This window comes from Poecilia mexicana, unplaced genomic scaffold (genome assembly GCF_051168715.1).
Source record: "Poecilia mexicana isolate PSO_F unplaced genomic scaffold, ASM5116871v1 scaffold_23, whole genome shotgun sequence".
NCBI lineage: Eukaryota > Metazoa > Chordata > Actinopteri > Cyprinodontiformes > Poeciliidae > Poecilia > Poecilia mexicana.
Genome location: NW_028263392.1, coordinates 7760941 through 7777802, shown reverse-complemented (window position 1 = coordinate 7777802; position 16862 = coordinate 7760941).

Sequence of the window (16862 nt, the reverse complement as noted above, 5' to 3'; positions counted from 1 at the left end):
AAGTCTTCTTTCAAGTCGATGTTATCATTAGAGGCTAATTAAGTAAACAACCTTCCGGATCGTACGTCGAGTCTCTGACCAGTGCCTGCTTTTAATGTGTTATAAAGGAGAAATTGACCCACCACCGCCTGCACGAGGCAGCGATAAAGCAGGAGTGACCGCGTCGTGTTAGAATAAGCTTGGACTGCAGATGAAGTATGATGTAACGAAATAAACGCAAAGACAACTGCAGCACATTCTGCTGGTGCAACGAGAGCAGTGTAGCTTGAGGACCCTCATGTGTCAGTCCCGTCAGAGAAACCAAAAAATTCCTTTTAATTCAACAAAATGAGACTGTGACTACAAACTCTTCTGTTTTGGGTTAAGTGGTTTTTCCATCATGTCCACCTAGTGTCTTTTAAAACCGAAAGGACAACAGAAATGCAAGCGACACAAGCAGATGCGCCGGTGCTGCACGCCGCCCGTCTAGGCGGCGTTTTGGAATGGTGCCGCTGAGCGGTCAATTTAAAGCTGCAAACATGTCAGCATGTGTGCAGCCTCTTCCTGTGGCAAGTTTGTCTTATGGAAAAAAAACTCTCATAACCTAACATCATGTTCAAATTTAAGTGGTTTACGACACAGCGTGACACTGGTATCCCATTGTGACCGAAGTCTTCATTTGTTTTCCAATACAGGCACTATTTGTAGGAAATAAGGTTTTTTCGAACTTTGCCGAATGCACTTTTTAGCGATAAAACAACTGAGGTTTGAGTTTTGGTGTGAGATATTCGATTTGGGTTCTCGTTTGCCTGCGTGTGCGTTTCTTTTTTTCTACGTGTGTGTGGTGAATGAGATGCCAACGGAGGACCAGGCAGCAGGAAGGAGAGAAGCACAGAGGAGAGCTGGCTGTTAGCGGAGATAATGGGAACCAGACCTTGTGGTAGAGAGAGAGATAATTAAACTGCTCAGCACAATGGCGTCACCACTTATAAACTCTTCCTGACTAGTTCAAACTTATCAGGTTTACTGTTTACACTGCACATGCATGCACAAAGCCAGCAGACTTGAATCCGATGAAGTGTTTTGTTTTGATGATGCGCAAAAAGACGATTCAAAGTACAATCGAATGCTAAAAGGAAATTGCAACTGAAAGCTCGTTAAATTAACCCATTACCCGGAGCAGCATCAAAACAGCAGCGTCCCTCTGCTGTGGTATGAAAACACTTATCGCATATGGAAAGTGATCATCACTGGTCGCTAATATGCACAAGCTAGTCTCTTGCTATGTGCAAAGGGTGGGTGTTGAAGGTTTTACCATTTTTCCTGAGCTTCGTCAGCGGAGCTACCAGCAACGCTAGCACGTCTAGAGGGGTTGCTATTGAGAAAGTCAAAAACAAAAGCACAACAATGTCTACTCGAGCTCTGCATCCAGCATCTCTCTCACTCCCTTTTTCCTCTTCGCTCATTCCTCACGCAGTGCCACAAGGTGTTTGCTAATTGCTGCTGGCGACAGTCAGGCGGAGCTGTTTGGGGTAAGGTGTGAGGAAGTTGTGGAGTTGGGGGAGCTTTGTGGGAATGGGCGGCGCTTGGTGAGAACAAGCGTTTTAGGCGCCTCGGAACAGGAGATTGAAGGCTTCCTCCAAGCATGCATGAAGGAATCAAAGGAAAACTCCAGGAATGTTTTTGATGATGAACGACACAACAGATAGCTCAAAAAAAGAGTCTATTTTAAATAATACACCCTCTTTATTTATTTAATTTTTTTGTGTGTGCTGCCTCTGCCTCTACTGTGGTTTAGGTTCAACTTCAACTGCAAACTTGACCCACCAGGATGTTTTAATCCATTCTTGTGTTTAGCTTAGTCAATTGCGTGTTTCTACAATAAAGGTCTGTTTCTTCACCAAAGGCGCTGGAAGCCTTTTTCCGAATTTATGGCATCAAAAAGTCTCAAAATGAAAAAAAAAAAAAAAAAAAGAAAGAAAGCAAAACAAAGAAGAAAAATTGGTGGATCAACAGGGAAAATGTTGGGTTTTACCACAGGAGTCAAATCTAAAGAGTAGTGGCTTCCCAGACATCGAAGCCACTTCCAATGATCTCCTTCATTAGTCGATTAAATGAGCTGGGATACTAAAATGGTTTCCGGTACATTTAAGGATGACCACTTTCACAGTTCTCCTCTTCACTCATAGCACCCAAAGTTGTACACCCCAGGCTCCAAGGGGCCACATATGTAACCCTGCGGACGGTTTCAGGGGTTCAGGGTGGCTGCAGAGCGGCAGAGGTCGCGACCTGCTGTGTCACGCTCTAATTATGATTGTCATGTTGATTGAGAAGAGGGAGAGAGACGGGGGGGGGGGAATTAGCAAGCCAACATAAATTTCAGCGACGAGCACCGGGGGCGCAAGGATGAACGCAAGTTCGCGTGGGAGGGGCGCGTATGTTTGTGCGGAGGTGGGGAGTGAGTTATTTTGTCCCGGGGCGAGCGGAAACTATTGTTTAAGCCGCAGCTCTCTTGTCTAAGAAGTGTTTGCTGTTGCGGGAAGGCTGTGGTTTTGGAGTCAGAGAACAGGAACGCAGTATTGCACTAACAGAAACCAAGAGAAAGTGAGGAGGGGAGAGAAACCAGATGGAGGGGTAAAAAAGGCCTGGGAGGGAAGGCAAAGGTGGATCGACACAAGAAGGGTGCAGGAAAGTCAAAGAAAAACTGGACTCCAGCCAAAGTTGAAAGAGAAACAGATGATAAGAGAGATGGAAAAAAAAAAGGCAGATTGATTCTTGACATAGAAGTGCACACAAAACAGTAGCAAAAGTTCATGCAGGAAGACGTGGAAAGAGGTGAATCCTCTCATGCCTACCATTTCCCCCTTTTTCCGCGATCTTTCTTAACCTCGGGCTGCGTTCAGCCCCGGGCCGGCCCGCTGTTGGAATTTACAGTCCAATGGGCCTGCCTGCTAATAAAACACATGTGGGCTTGTAGAGGAATGAGGAGGGTCTGAGAACAGCCTCTTTCTGTATCTACGCATTTATAGCTCATGCAGAAATACACACAGTGCTATGAAAAAAAGCGTTTGCCCCACGAAAGACCGATTCTGTGTTGGCTTTTTGCCTTGTCACTATATCAGAAAACAATAATAGTAAACACAAAAATCTGTTGACAAATGAGAAAAACTGACATTATGTGTAATGATAAACTTTAACAAGTCATTTTAGCAACAAGGCATTTCAAAGTGCTTGACATCATAGAATGCAAAGTTCAGATGAACAACCACAATTGTTCTGACTAACACACTCCCACCTCCATGCTTGACTGAAGGAATGATGCCCCTTTAATGAAATGTTGTGTTAGTCGGTAGGCTGGATACTCCAGAGAGGTTCACCACTGCTCCATGTTTCCTCTGCTTGTAAGAAACAATCTCTCATTCTGTGGTCCCAAAATTGTAGAGGTGGCCATGACTTTATTATCTGTACTTAGGTTTCTTTAGATTTAGGCCACAAGGTGTTGCTATTTGACACGTTGACTCTACAGGCTGGGTGAAGGGAATAAAACTGAAACAAGAAAATGAGGTTAAGCACATTTAATTTTCAATAATTTCTGTCCATATCAGATTTAGAGAAATATTCTTTTAAAAAAAAAACCCATTTGGAAACCAAACCCTACGTTATTTGATGATAAATGTTCCATGAACGTCACTGATTTTTCAAAAGGTGAACAATGACCAAAGCAAAGTGATTTCAAAACAAAGTAAAACTAGTGCGGTATGTCTCTCTTGCTGTTAAAAAAAACTCAACTGACAAGAAGAACCTATTAAGCTCATAAAACTTGAGCTGTTTACATTCCTAATCGTAAATTGTGAAAGGTCTCCATCCTGCTTGCTCTTTAGTTTGGCCTCTCTTTTGAGTGTTTCTCTCGTGCTCTCAGTGATTCATCCCCCAGCTGTCTGCAAAATATGTCCCTGCTGTGCAAAAGTGCTAGAGGATTATCCCCTGCATGGAAAAACTTGCAATTAAAAGGTTTTATACAGTTGTTTCAGGAGCAGTATGTGTCTAACAAACTCCCTCCTGTCAAAAATTAATAAATGAAAAATGCCTGTTTCTTGCATGTGGTACGGCTTCCAGCAGAGACCCTGCGTCCAAGCGGGGCCTTTCTGAAGTTTTTAAGACTCCGGGGGGTCAAGAAGGAGGAGACAGAGACAGAAGGCCCCTGTCACCAAAACCTCTCCAACTTCTCTCCTAACAGAGATGCATATCTGGAGAACAGAAATATGTTCAAGCTGGTCAGGTACTTCTATCCAACAAGACGTTACTGCTCTTTAAGTCCAGGATGGAGGAGTAGCTGCAGCCTGCAACGCCATTACCTCACAACATAATCATTGTGGATAAGTACAGTACATGTTAACAATCCTCGTCTTGCAGCATCGGTTATGACGCACTGGGGGCCATCTGCCATTGATGGTTGTCCGCATTCCTCGTTATGGAAAAGCTGGCAGTCACCTCCCGTCTCTCTTTTGTAATAAAAATCCAGAAGAGCACTCCTTAATTAATCGATGCATTCAACAGGATAAACGATTAAATCAACTTTTAGCTCAAACATCGATGCAACTCAATTAAGATTGAGTAATTGTTGATATAGATGGATACAGAGTCTGAATCCGACACGATACAGATATTAAAGTTAATGCATTTAGGACAACTTGCTGAATTTAAAGCCTGGCATCTGGAGACTTAAGCGACTCGGAATGAGGCGTGCCTGGGGGGACCAGAGAATAAGCTTGAGATGATAGAACGACAACAGTTGCTAAAATACCAATTGTCATAAATAAATTACATAGACATCCTGTCTGAATCACAACGAATCACAATTCACAAAGGATCATTAAAACTCAACCGTCCTTCCAGTCATGCATCAGAAGTTTCTCAAACGTAAGAATGTTCTGTCTTCCAGTGAGTCCCACAGTCCCAATTGAAACAGTGACAAGTAGGTGCACAACATTATCTAGGAGGGTAAATTGACCCAGACCCCTTGGTTCATTTTAGCTGGTGGTTTACACTACGGCCTGTCAACACCTGTGCCGCTCCAAATCTTTATGGCCTGTCCAAAGTATGACAGTCGCCATCGATCCGAATGCGTTTTGACATCGAGACGGGATCCTTCTAATGTCATTTTGGGATGTTATAAACAGAAAAACATTGTCGGGACGGAGTTTTGCAAACGTCACTGGTTTCTCAAGCCATTCTGCATCAAATGGACGTGGATAGGGGGCTTGGGGTTGGGAGGAAACTGGGTTCATTTTAAGGTCAAAGCTTAATCTGTACATTATGAGGAAGAGAGCAGACAATAATGGAGGGGTTGTGCTGAGAGGAAGGGGGCGGGGTTCCCCTGATGACATATTTCCCAATGATAGTGGGGGGGAACATCGAACAAGTCTGTGCAACAGCACAGTATTTCAGAAACTCGTTGGGGGTGGGGTATTTACAGTCCGATGTTTTTGTATGATGCATGTAATTGCATACCATAAAAAGGGGCGTACTTGTGAAAGGAGGGGTTTGGACTGTTATATTGTAGCTTATATAGGTCGAGGGGCGAGTCCATTACATCAATTCGGCTTTGGAATAGATGGGAGACCATTACTAGACCCGCAAATGTTTCACTGAGGTCACTGCCTCATTAAAATACAGACATAAAAACCTTTTTATTCAATTAACCAGACTTGGTGAGGTAATCACGGATAACAATGCGAGACAGATTTCATATTCTAGTCCTCAATAGGTAGAGGAGATTTGAAGGAAGGAGACCTTTAAGGGGTTTAATGGGCGTTTTCCTTTGGCCTCGTCTGGCAGAGAAACCTCAGAGGATTTCAGGAAATCATCTTACATGTCATAGAGCTCTAGGGTTTAGTGCATTTAGTCAGACCTTAGTCAAAAAAAAAAAAAAAAAAAAAGACAAACTGTCGTCTTGCATCAATATGATGAATTTAAATACACTCCAGGATAAAAGCGCAGTTCTGAGTGGAATCCAGCCAGAGCCACAGAGTAAATATAGCTATAGGCATATCGATATCAATGCCCCGTTAATAGAGCCTGTGCAGACCTGGCAGTCATTACAGCCGTGTGTTGCATTAAATTAGTCTAAGATGTTATGACTTGTAAGGCAGCTATAGTTGCACTGTGAGAGCTAAAACGTCTTGAAGGCAAGTGCAGAGCAAATATAAAAGCACGTTTAAAAAAGCTCACTTGTCAACGGGCCATCTTCCCTTGCATAATTGCATCACCATAAGCTTTGCAAAATGCATCTCACATGGCTGTGTCCTCTATTTCGTCATAGGCGTGGTGTGGTGTGTGCAGTAGAGGATTTGATGTGTTGTTGCTTTGTTAGCAAGTGAAGACAGAAGGGAGCAAAAGATTGAAAGACAGATCAGGGTGTAATCACTTAATAGGAGGGTTGTCGGAGTGTTACATGGTGAGGTTGATTTACTGATGCATTTAAATGTAAACCTTCACTTAAACTGGTTTATCCAATACAGTTGCCAGTGAGTGTGTCGTAGTTTTAGCATGGGACACTCTGGAACTACGGTATTTCCACACATTTCCCTTTTGTACCTATTACTTCTGTGACCTGACAAAATGTCCAACATGCCAAAGTTCAATAAAACCGCTTAAAGTCTTACGACACACAAAACAAAAAGAAAAGAACAAAAACTCCAAAATAGGATTGTAGGTGGACTTGCTAATGAGTTAGCCGAGATGATTTCACGTCATGAATATTTTATGATGCCTAATCTAATTAGAAGCTGCATGTGGTTCATGTCATTTTTGTCATATTTAGCACAGACGCTTCGGCCATTCTCTAACAATTGGAGACTGACCAAAACAGGAGATGGTGACGAGTTTCGTCATTTGTGAGTTGAAGCTATAGTGTTCCGTCACGAATCATTTGGATGAAGGCCTTTCTGGGCAAAGGAATCCCTACATTATCATAATACAACATGTTAAATAGGTCATTAAAAAAAAAATTCTGGGTTTGCCATTTCTAGAAGAATAAAATGCCATTAGTCAGCCACTACATCAGTTTATGCTTATCTGAAAAAAAAAAAAGTCAAAAAGAATACGTTGTGAATAGCAATTAAAGACGAAAACCATATCCGATTGCTATATTTCCATTGTGAGTAACAACTGTGACCATTTAAACCATTTTAAAATAAAATTAATCCTTCCTTTGTTAATGTGCCATGAATTGTCTGAGATTAAAACTTGAAGAAATTTACCTTTCGGGCATTTTATTTTGACATATAAAAGTCCCTCGTGAATCAATCTTTCAGTTTCAGTAAAATATGGAAATAGGCATTGCTGATTAGCATTTAAACATAATGCATGTTCATCCAAGTGCAAGTATGTTACTTAAAGGTGATATTATTGTCAAAATAACTCCAGGGGCCCTTGAGTACCAAAGGGATTCCAACTGGACTGGTTGTGAGATAGACATCCAGCAACTTATTTATCAAGTACACTTCAAAGTTTAGAAAAGGCAACTAAAACAAAAACAACGACAAAAAAAACGAAGTCTTGGAAACATGACAATTATCAAGGTTTTCCCTCCCCAATTGCACAGTGAACTTATAAAAAAATGAATTTTTTGACTATTTTTAACCATTGGATTTTTGGGTCTCAGCAGTATCCCTTCATATTAAAAAATTATTGACTATAAAATCTGTCATAAAATGTTCGGATTCCCCTTTATTTAAAAAAGGTCCTAGCCAGAAATAATTTAATAAAAAAAAAAAAAATCTCACAAATTTACTTCGGCTAAATGTACTTTTCTGTAGCCTCATTTGCAAGCTGTTTGGGCACAAGCATGCTCGTGTTCACATAAGCTGCAACATGACATTTAACTACGGTTTACATTGAGCTTAAACTGTTAGTTTGCAAACTGGAGAGTCAGAAGATCAGAACGGACAAGAAGTCTGAGCGATTTCTCTCTTGTAATGTGATTTAATCTCGGTGTAAAAGAACTCTTTTTAATGGTTGTTACAAAAAGATTAAAACCAGATTTCTGTAGGCTGGTTAGACTGGTATGTGTTTGTGGTGGTGCTTAAATCACATTTTGCCATAAAACATTCATGTCAAATGGGATTTTGTTTTTTAATCCCTTAGGACGATTTTACCAGGGTTTTCATACAAGAATCAGGTCGATAAATCTCCGATAATGTTCTCTTTACATACCGAGGCGCAGCTTACGCAGAACCTGAATACAACACACACATGAAAGGAAGTTTGACAGGCAGACAAAAAGAAAGTCTTAAAGTCAGAGAAATCCCAAAATCCACAAACGGAGAAACGAGTGACAGCGCGGAGCTAATGTCGGCCTATCAGCGTACGGGTGAAAGTGAATGGTGTTGAGGAAGATTAGGCAAGGGGAAACAAGTCTTCCAATTAGCAACAAGCCAGCAGGTTGGCAGAGTTGCAATATGAGGAGGGTAAAGGAAAATTACCAGGAATATGTGGTCAATAGAGACGGTTCACGAAAGAAGACATAGCGTAGCTGTTGACTTCAGAGTGTTGAGTAAATAACATGGTCATTGGCTTTTGGACTGTAATCATGTAATTGTGGTTACCTGATTAACATTTCCAATCTTGCACACATGGTGGGTTTTCTATATTTACTCTGTGAATTGTGTTTGCACCTTTAATAGGTGTGAAAGGAGGGGTTGTTGAAATACACAAATCATAATTCAACAGGAGCTTGAACAAATTTTTTTAACATTTTAACGCCCCGGTGAGTGTATATGTTGGTTTCTGCTTTGGAAGGAATTAACCGCTTTTCTCATAGAATACAGACAAACTGACAGCAGTGATCAAGGCTTGATAGGCAAGAATTTTATTTTATTTTATTTTTTAAATGCAGATTTTTGAGTTGGAATAGAAACGAGGCTGCAGCACGTCGTTTCTTGCTCGTCCCAAAGTCACGTATTTGCTCTCCGAAATGTTCCGAGCCGTCCCGACAAACGGAAAACTGTCGACACGTGACCCGCGCATAATCCCGAATGCACAGACTGCAAAAGACAAAGAGCTGACTAATCCCGAGCGCAGCAGAATGTGGAGCATCAGATGTTACTGTACAACAGCTCTTCTTTGTGTTACTGAGCCTACTGTATGTGTTGCAACCATTTTCTCACCCGCTCGGCTTGGCTCTGCTATAAAAAAAAAAAAAAGGCTTTCCCCTCATGTAATTGGTGTTGGCTTACACAGTCCCTGAGGTGATGGAGAGACGTCTGCTGCTCTGCAGACTAACTTAGCAATTAACCTGCCAATAAAAACTTTTTTCACTATAAACAAACATAGCATTGCTTAATTTAATGGATGAGCAGCTAGCTCTAGGCCAAAAAGCTTCTGTTTCATATTTAGGTTGAGCAGAAAAGCTGTAGGAGGGCACACCACCGATACAATTGGAATGAATGTTGCTGCGAAGGACTCCATAAAGACAAACACATGGTAACTTATGTACGTGCATCCACACAGTGATGGTTACTCATGCAAAAGAGGCTAATCGAGCAGCATGACTCCCGCCTCGCCAGTTGCTGCTGTAGTTGCTTTAAGAACCAGTGCCAGCCTGTCGATATGGGCTCCCAACCAACCAAAACTGAAAGAAAAGAAAAATTTACAGCTTTTTCAAAAAAGATAAATTTGGTCCCACATGACCAGAGCTTTGATTTCCTCCCCCCCCCCGCCATACACAACTATGGCTTTCTGCTTACCAGATCTGCCAGAAGTGTATTCATTTTTTTCTGATCCTCTTTCTTCCCTATTCGGTCACTAGCAAACCCTCAAGGCCTTCGCTGAAAAAGCTGAATTTAAACAAAGATTTGATTTACAGCTGGTGATTGCTTGCACAGTGCATCAGAGCGAAGCCGTGCCAAATCCAAAATGCACAACGCAGTTAGAAAAACGTTGAAAACTTTACACTGTGGGTAGTCGCGGCAAAAATCCCAATACGTAATGAAGTCTGTGGCCATGATGTAGAGAAACGTGAAAATGTTCGGAAGGTACGAATAGTTTTTGAGGGGCACCGTATGAATTCTGCATGAGCCGTTTGCCTCAGGAGGCACATGTGTTAAACATTTGACTTAATCATCCCGGTATAAACATTTTTTTTGGGGGGGGGACTTTTATGGGTTTCCAGGGGGTTAAAAACATGAGGCACAACACCTCGGCATGCAGGGAAACTCAAAGTATCTCAATTCTCTTGTGCCTAGTTACATAAATAATTGGAAAGGCTTTTTCATCGGGGGTAATGTAATGGGTTAAAAGTAATTATCAAGTTTCCCTTTCAGTTTCCTTTTATAGGAACTTTCATCCATTCTGTTTGGCATTTCTCCATGCTTAGATTGGGCCCTTTTGCCTTCAGTCTAAAAATGGCCTGACTGAACAGAGCATGAAGGCAAAGCTGGAGGACTCTGTCCGTACCTTATGTTGTTTAAAAACTGTCATTTTTATCCCTCCTTTCAGTAATTAACCCCCCATGGGGCCATGTGCTTTGCCCGGTACTCTTTTTGTGTGTGTGTGTGTGTGTGTGTGTGTGTGTGTGTGTGACTCAATCGGGTGTGGATAACATGCGCAGGCTTTATAATAGAGTCTGTTGGGTATTTAGGGATCATCCGTGGCAAACAAAGGAGGGAAAAAGAGGGTGTGAGCGACAAATTTTGCAACACCCGGGATGTCACAGTTCACTTGCAGATGGACACCGGAGGAAGGAGAAAATAAAAGACGAGAGCAAAACAGGAATATTTCAAATTGCTCAGAAGTTCAACTAAAATTCGTTCAGGCATGGGTGACGGTTCCGTCTAAATCAGCATATGTTTTCATGTTTTCTTCCCTCTGCCTCACTGAGTCAACAGAAATCGGGCCAGCAAGTCACTGAATAGTGTCTTTATTCCTCTTGGCCTGCTACACCAAGAAGCTTCTTACAATTTTCTCCAAGGTGGTCTGCAAGCGTTCGCTGGGGAAAAGAAGGGAGTTACTCACCGAAGTCTCGTCTTTTTACTCGAAATGACAAGATTAGCAATGCATGACGGAGGATGTTTCCTTGAAAAGTGGATTTGAAGGGAGAGCCGTAACATTATTATTATTATTATTATTTTTTTAAAAACAGTCTTCATCTGATTAGCGGGTGGTTTCCATGAGCACAGACGTGGCTTTTTCAAGGCCGCAGACCTCAAACTGTGGCGACTCTTGCCACCAATCTGCTTAAATGGTTGCGGTGTCGGAGCAACCGGGGCACACAAAAGTGAGACATAATCCAACATGATGTATGGGCTTCACGTTGGGGTGGGAGCAGCCCGGGCGGATATGCACATCCATCAAACCGGCAGCCGATCCATTTAGCCGCTGACTAAACACTTTAAATTGAGCTTGATTGGATCGACTGCCGCAAAAAAAAAGGGGACGCTTGCAAACGAAATTTGCGAGATATGCCGACTAAGTAGCAACACTTTGGGGCGTGTGTGCGTTTGGGGAGTTGAAGGTCGTTGGAAAATGAATGGATCATTAATAACTTTGTACTTATCGAAGCTGATGGTTGAGGGGAATGTACGACATTGTGTTCCTGCACCATTGCTGGCAGTCTTGAGTAAAAGATGTTCACGAAAAGCTTCAAAGGAGTAATTCAGACCTTTTTAAGCTCGAGTTGTAAGAAAAGTAGTTGAACGATAACAGCTAGTCGTAGAGAGCTGAATGATTATTCACTCATTTTAGCAATTGCAACACAGCTGCAAATTAAAATGTTTCTAATTATAGTTATACTGGGTGATTGTAATCATCCACAATGTCAAAAGAGACTGTTTTTAAGTTTCCCAGCTAAACAAAACCCATGTTTCTAAATGTTATGTTCTCCGATCTTTCCCGGTAAACATACTGAAATTAAAGGCTGGACTTAATTTTCTCTTGTTTTTGTAAATCACAACAAAGGTCTAAGTTATTTTAGAGTTTTTAAAACATAAGCTAAGAAGCTTCTCCCCTCGTTTTGATGCTAAGCAATCTGGAATAACTTGAAAGTCTCCGCTAAAATGATGAGGAAGGTTTCACGTTTTCCTACCCGTGACTATTTGCAGACATTTCTCCCCGTCCCAGAGCTTCCAGCAATCATCAAAGCGGCAGACCCTTCAGTCCAAACATTCACCCAGTGAGAGTTTTGACTGCCAGTTCTGCCCTTCTAAGCTGCTCAGGAGCACCGATGCCAAACGGTGTGGATCAAATCAAAGAATGTTTCTGTGTTTAACGCTGCGACTGTTGGCAACTTAATATCACACATAAAAACCCGTGGACATCACCCATAAGCTTCATGTGGAGGTAAGTCTGTGTTTTTGGAAAGATGACAAAAGTTCTGATGAGCTAATTATTATTTTATTTTATTTTTTGCAGGACTGCTCTTACGAGATGAAAGCAATGCATGCAACTAAGAGGAAAACGAGAGCTTCTTTTTTTTTTTGAGTATGGTCCACTCAAAGTTTGGGGCTGTCAGATTCAATGCACTGGTTAATATGTTGACCCAAGCCGGTCGGTCCCGGGTGTCGCCACCGGCTCCCTTAAGGGTAAAGGACCTTTAACCCCTTGCTGGCAGTCTGGGGGTCGTCGCTCTTTGACCTTGGCAGTTACAAGGGTGGATTCCCTCTGAGAAAGCTGAAGGCGGTGAGCATTCGCACTTAGCGTCCGCGCGCATACATCAAGATGCATAAACAGAATCGAAAATGCCCGCTGATCTTCTGCTGCCAAGTCAGCAAAAAAAAAAAAAAACTCTCCGTTATCATAATCAGGTTTGACTTTGAAGGGGTTTTTGGTGAACATCATTAAATTTCCCCAGAGTCACAAAGTCTGCCCTGGCTTTATTAATTAGTGCAACGTGCACTGAGTGATTTACAGCCAGAGACTTTGGTCTCGGAGTTGAGAGCGGTGCAAATGGGTATCATTAGTCTGCAAGACGCTCCAAGTGGCGGCCCGTCTCGCATAATGAAAGCTTTCATCAGGTATCTGGGAGGATCGGTTGAGTCAGGCTCGTACGCTTGAATACGTGCGCGTTCCTCTTCGTGAAAGGACTGTATGTTACTCGGCCTTTTCTGCTATTTAAATGCTTTACTTTGTGTGTCTATTTATTTAGTCATCGGTTTCCCTGCCTTGCTATAATCTATATCTCGCATCAGCCGGAGAGCGTTTCAGTGAGATTACAAAAACATTTACAATTAACAACCAAACGTCAACTCTGGATTTCTTGAGAACGCAAAAATCTGTAATACAAACAAGTTCTGGTACTTCTTATCCTACACTATGCGGCATTGGGATGTCTTATTTTCTGAAATAAAAATGTGAAACTTCTAAAGTGAGCTGTTCAGTCTTCCAATGCAAGTGTAAAAATAAGAAGGAAAAAAGAAAAAGACCTGCTTGATGTCTTTTCTGTTTAATCATAACTTCAATAGAGTAAGATAAAAGATCTCAAAAACAACAAACTGTACGCCGATCTAAAGAATCTAAAAGCAGACTGAGAAACAGAGCCACTAAGATCAAGAAAGATTAGCAAAATCATTTTTAAGATACGTTTAATTTGTGTCATGTTACTGATATTTAATAGGAATTGGTACAATCCTTAACATTGCTTTTCATGATCTCGGCTGGTTTTCTCCACATTGTATATCCAATTAAGTTTGCATGAATAAAAGTCTTTTTTTTTCCTTTTTTTTTTTTGCACACCCGTCTCTAAATTTCACACTTTTTAAAAATCATATTTACGCAGCGAGTTGAGACTCACACGGCAAAACTTCCTGAGCTCTCTGCATGTGCACCGTGTAGATACAACGCAGCCAGTTAACAGCAGACAGCACCGGTTCATCATTAACACTGTGATTCGACACAGAGAGAGAGAGAGAGAGAGAGAGAGAGAGAGAGAGATCTAACCTTATGTAATCCGCGTACATCCTGCAGGCTTGTCATCTGTTAGTGAATTAATCATTAAGTCTTGCTGCTGCACTGGCCACAGAATTTTAGATTTTTTTTTTTTTTTTTTTTTTTTCCCAAGCTGTGTTTCAAGCTGTTCTTTTATGTAATAAAATCAGATTTTGTCACTAAATTGAGAAATGAATAATTTATGACGGGGGGAGAAAAAAAAGAAAAAGAGCTAGACAGGTAATCCGTTAGCGTTGCTCCGTCCTCGCGGCTTATACAATTAAGATGCTATCATTTGCACAGATTAAAGCATTTAGCCATTACCTCTGAAAAAACAGACCAAAATTAGGCAAAAGAAGGACAGCTTATCCAAAGGGACATCTACTGATGGCTTTTGGTCCTTGGGGACTCATTCATCGCAGGAGATTTGATGTCAATTCCCGCCCCTTCCTGCGTCTGCGCACAGATGCTCCCATCGAAAGGCCCAAAACCTTCTTTACAAAAAAATGAAAAAAAATAAATAAATTAATGTCTCCTTTACGAGCGAGTGCAACGCCGAGGAAGCAGCCTGGTGCGGCGGCGGCGGCGACGGTGAATCAGAGTTGTCAGGAACACGACGAGGAGCAGCAAACTCACATGGACACGCTGAGGTCTCACACATGGCGGAACACCAGGTGCAGCGCGGATGAAAAAAAGCTCCACCAGTCAGCTTTAGAATCGCCATGTTCACCGTTTGTGGTTCCAGCCCATCCACTTTCCAACTTTGTTTATTTACCTTCCGTAATTTGTTCTCACCACACACACACACACACACACACACACACACACACACACACACACACACACACACACACACACACACACACACACACACACACACACAAAAGTTCCTATTAACACTATGGGTTTTGTGCAATATTCCAAAAAATAAAAAATCAAGTTTCAACTAAACAATCTCAGCAAAAGCCTGCATTTGGAGACCTGTTCTCACAAAGTTGGGGTTGTCTTAAAACCTGTATTAAGCGTCATAAAAACACACCTAGCCAGCTGATGATTGTACAAGACACTGTCACAAACGGGTGTATTGTGTGTCACTTAGACGGCAATTAAAAGGCTCGGTAAACAACGTGCGGGCTCCCCTGGGTGGGATCTGTGCAGTTTGTCGAGAGATGCACGCTGTGACTGGAGGTGAAATAAAAACACCAATCCAAACAATTATCCGCCGCCCTTTTCATCTCTCCTCTCACACACCTGAACCCATGTATGAGAGCGGTAGTCCGCACCCAGAAGGAGTCCCGAGAGGACTTGCTGTGGGTTTACAGTTACGGCACGATTGTCGTAGCTTGTTTTGGATGAACCGGCACTCACTTCACGCAGCGGAACAGCTTAAGTTCTCAAATATGTTAGTTTTACTAAAAGCTGAGCTGCAGAATTTATTAAAGGTAAATATATTTCAGGGCCAGAAAGCTAAAAATCTTTACAGTATTAATGAGTAAATCCCACTTTGAACACAAAAAGAAAAAAATGGTGAACTCTCTCAAGATGTAGCTTGGATCATCATGGAAGACTGAAAGAATGGAGTGAGTACTCTTTTTTTTCCCTCGAAAATCCTTCATATTGAAAAACTGTGTGAGATTTGTGAAAATGAATCAATGAATGTGATGGATTTTCCTAATTCAAAACAGTCTCTCTCCTCAGTTGACTTTTTGCACCAGAGTTATAAAACAACTGGAATCTGTCACAACAGATTGTTTGCATACTCATTTTTTGCTTTAAGAATTGTAGACTTTGAATTGCAGATTAGAAATACAAAGAATGTTTTAACTGCTAAGTAGACACTACTGTAGTGCAAATAAACCATCACGGATAAAACAATGTACACTAGAACACTACCCTTGTCTTGGATGGCCATTATGTTTTGCAAATAACCCCCAATTTGTTGTGTTCCGTCATCACTCTCTGGGAACATTTAACTGCATGCTTGGCTGGGTTGCTTGTTTTTATTTTTCTTGTTGTTCTTTTTTATAGCATATTTCTTTATTTCAGACCTGGAAATGGCTATAATCACCATGGGCCCGCATACAACTGAGAAGAAAAAGCAATAAAACTGATAAAAAACTTACTTAACTTACACTGAAGTGGATAGAAGTAGTAGAATTACAGGAATAAAGTTGTGTAATTGAGAGAGTAACATTGTGGAATTGAGAGAGTAAAGTTGTGAAATTGTCTTAGAAAACTAAACAGGCTATGTTTTAAGATGATAACCTTATATTATTGGATTTTTCCCGATTATTTATTTGCATTTGAATGTAAAAATATAAAGACAGTCTTATTTTTTTCTTCTCTGGACTCACTTGCCATGCCATGGCTTTCAGTACATCTATAAGACAAGGGAGGGACAAAACACTTATGGCCATAGATTTTAAGTGGCAGAATGATAGATGGATCAGACACATGGGAGGCATGTTCAGAGAATACAAGCCAAAATTTCTGTCAGAGACAAAAATCCAACAGAGAGCGCTTTCTCAAATCCCACCGTCCTCCTCCTCCCCCTCCCCTTGGAGAGCTTTATCCCCTCTCATTGATGCTGTACTTTCCAGCCATACTTTCCCTATCCTTTAAATCCGCCCCCTCCTGCTCTGCTCTCCCTCACTTTTTATGGCTCTCCTCTTTCCCAATGTCCTCCATCTGTCTCTGCTCCTTTCCCTCGTCTTGCTGTTCTTCCCCTTCTCTCCGCCACTCATCACCGAGGCGATGACAGAACTTCCCGGGCACATGTTGCTAAAACATCCAGAGTCTGTGGAAGAGCACCAACACACACACACACACACACACACACACAGACACCAATTCGCTAGACACATGCCAATGGGATTAAAACAACTGTCCTTCACCAACCTATTTGATGGACCGTGCATGGGAAGCAAACTGAAGTCTGTGCGTCTAATATTTTACCATCA